The sequence below is a fragment of the Hakea prostrata genome, chromosome 7, assembly GCF_041222555.1.
Source record: "Hakea prostrata isolate BN-2017 chromosome 7, UWA_Hpros_2, whole genome shotgun sequence".
NCBI classification, from domain to species: domain Eukaryota; kingdom Viridiplantae; phylum Streptophyta; class Magnoliopsida; order Proteales; family Proteaceae; genus Hakea; species Hakea prostrata.
Window position 1 is genome coordinate 72,989,717 of NC_142606.1, and position 3,223 is coordinate 72,992,939.

A 3,223-nucleotide genomic window follows, 5' to 3' on the forward strand; every position below is an offset into this window, starting at 1 on the left:
TTCTAAAGCATTTGCAAAATGAATGTTAATATCCAATTTTATAAATATATCAAGAAATTTAGAAAATTGTTTAGCTAGTTTCTACTTCCTGAATTGCTGAGGGTATGGAAGAGGTGAATTATAAGGAGGTGTATTGTCTGGAAATAATTTGGATTTTTGGCTTCTTCTCCTCCTTAATGGCTTCCTTTGCATCTTTTTGCTCATCATGAACAACCTTAGAAGGTGATTAGTTGTTGTAGTCTTCTTACAAGGTTCCTTTAATACTTTTCCACTTCAAAGCTCAATAGTATTTGCATGCCCTCTAGGATTTGTCTCATTGTTACTAAGTAATGATCGTTTTTGTCTTTGATATATTCATCCCTTGAGCGATTTGCCCCATTTGTACTTCCAAACTTTTAATGCATACAAAAAGATTCTAATTGATAGTCTCTTGCTTCTACATAAATTGTGAAGAAACTGTAGCCATTTTCTCAAGAACATCTTTCTATGGAGCTTTCTTCTGAATTTGTTGAGCTTGTTGATTTTCAGGTGGTCTTTTAGGCTCTTGATTGTTTCTCCATAAAAAATTTGGATGGTTTCTCCACCTTGGATTGTATGTATTAGAGTATCAAATATTTTTTTGATTAAAGTTCAGCACATACTTTGCTTGGTCCAACTGATTTTGCTCAAAAGAATTACCCATGTGACATTCATTGCTATGATGTGTTCCCTCACAACAGTTGCAGATTACAGCTAGAGGTTTGGTGCCTTGAGTTGCTAACAACCCCACTTGCTTTGTTAATACTTCAAGTTGAATGGTCATGGTTGTCATGGGATCAGTGGCATTCTTCTGCATAACTCTTCGTGGCGCAACTCTATCCCTTGGCCTTTGAAATGCATTTGAGGCCATAACATCCAGGAGATCAAAACATTTTTTTGGATCCTTGTTCATGATTGATTCTCTTATTACAGCATCAACTAATGTTCTAGTTGGACTAGATAAGACATCATAAAAATCTGAACTTGTCTCCACTGCTCTATTCCATGGTGTGGCTATTTCCTTAGCAAGTCCTTGAATCTTTCTCATGCCTCAAATAGTGTTTCGAATCATGCTGTAAAAAGATAGAAATACCTTTTAGTAAACTAGTAGTCTTAGCTGATGGAAAGAATTTTACCAAAAAATTCTAAGCCATTTGATCCCAAGTAATGATGGATCCTCGTTGTAGAGAATGCAACCAACTCTTAGCCTTGTCCCTTAATGAAAAATGAAACAATCTCAGTCTTATGGCATCATCAGTAATGCAATTGCTCTTGAATGTACCAAAAATGTCCAAGAACCCATCAATGTGAAGATTTGGGTCTTCACTAGGCAATCCAGGAAATTGATTATTTTGCACCATTGTGATGATAGCAAGCCTGATTTCAAAATTGTTAGCTACTATAGTTAGGCGCCTTACAGTTGTCGTATTATCTCTTACAGTTGGCATAACATACTCTCCTAAAGTCTTGCGCCTTAGTGCTTCAATTTCAAGATGTACATGGTGGATCATTTTCAGGATTTGTTGCTCTAGAAGTGGAAGATGAGATTGTTCTATCTTTATTTGCTTTTAAGTTCTTTTGACAAGTTGCTTCATTTCAGGATCAAAAGGAAGTCTCCTTCTCATGCAAAATCAATAGAACTTAAAAGAAAATAAAATTAACAACTAAAAATAAAATAAAATAAATAAAAAATAGAAAAAATTCAAATTAAAACTAGCAATAACTATTATTGATATTAATCTAATAATTCCTGACAACAGCGCCAAAAACTTGTTAAAATAACAATGCAAGTGTACGCTATCGTAACAAGTAATATAATGATGAAGAATCGTTCCCTCGAAAACTACAGAGTAAATACCAAACTAATTGTACCAATTTTATTCAAACAATATTAAGAAAGAGAATTATCCTAGACCAAATTGCAAATTTAAGTTTAATTGAGATCTGTTGATAGCCAAAAACCGAGGGATCAGATTCCACCATAACTAATCATTCACACCCTTTGATCCATCTTTGTAATTTGAAAAAAAAAAATTCTGATTTATAGTCAAGATTTAGTCTCTCTCAAGTACTAATAGAAATTCGCTCAAAAGTTAACCCACTATATTTCTATGTGGATTAAAACAAGTAAGAGATCCTTAAATTCTATGGATTTTCATGTAATCATGTAACAACTACACAAAGTCACAAACCATGTAAGTGTATTTCTATCCTACATGTAATTTATAGCATTTACTCCAACGAACTAAACACATAAATCCCCTATCAGTTCATTATGATTAACGAATCAATTGATTAGTGGCCAATTAATCAAAAGCATTAAGAATATAAGTAAAAATTCAATCAATGAAAACAATATTCAAAACTATATTAAAGAATTCAGGAGTGAAAATTCAAAGTTAGGCTATATCTAATCCCAAGAAATTAATTCAAGAAATTAAAAACATTACAAAAGATTTTGAGAACATTGAAAGAAGATGAAGAAAAACTTATTCGCAATCTCCAAGTCTCCAAAACCAACAAACATCTCCAAAATTTGTCCTCTACCCTTCTCAAAACGTCATTCAACGGTGTTGTTCTTCTTTTTATTATCCTTGAATCAATTTGGTACAATTCTAATTTCCTAATCTGACTCAACCAAAGAAGGATTTAGCATACGAATCGTACTGACTTCAAGAGTTCAAATGTACATCCCACTGTTGGAGTTGAAGAATAAGAAGTTATGAAGCTTCTATCCAAAATTCAGATTGATCAAACCAGATGACCATCCAATGAAGAACTTGATCGAAACTATACAGAGACACTCAAAAACGGGATTTTTTCTTCTTCCTTCTTTGATCTAGTCCCAAATAGGAAATAAAACCCTGGAGTATGCAAAGAATTCTCTCCAAGTTTTTGACTTGAGGAAGCTTCTAGAGTCTACTCTAACTTGATGAAAAAGACTTTCCTTTTTTTGGAATGGAATAAAATCTAGCTTGGTTCTTTAAGATTCTTTTCGCAAAAATTTCCCAATAATACCCCTCGCGATTTGGTTGATTTCCTAAAAGCACAAACAATAATCTTAATTAAAATTTGCTCGAAAATATATACAATCACCAAAATTATAGAAATAAAACCAATTATTTAATAAATATAAATCTAATCATCAGAGAGTGCGCCGCTGCTGCCTGAATTCTATGAGGGACCCAACTGGCAAGTATGCGGG

General features: G+C 33.1%; 1 non-coding gene across 1 annotated transcript; it reads left to right on the forward strand.

Moving 5' to 3' along the window:
- Positions 1–1,018: 1,018 nt before the first annotated feature.
- Positions 1,019–1,124, forward strand: LOC149012031 (small nucleolar RNA R71). Its single transcript, XR_016174867.1, has one exon. It is a non-coding gene; the product is annotated as a small nucleolar RNA R71 (small nucleolar RNA).
- Positions 1,125–3,223: the final 2,099 nt, after the last annotated feature.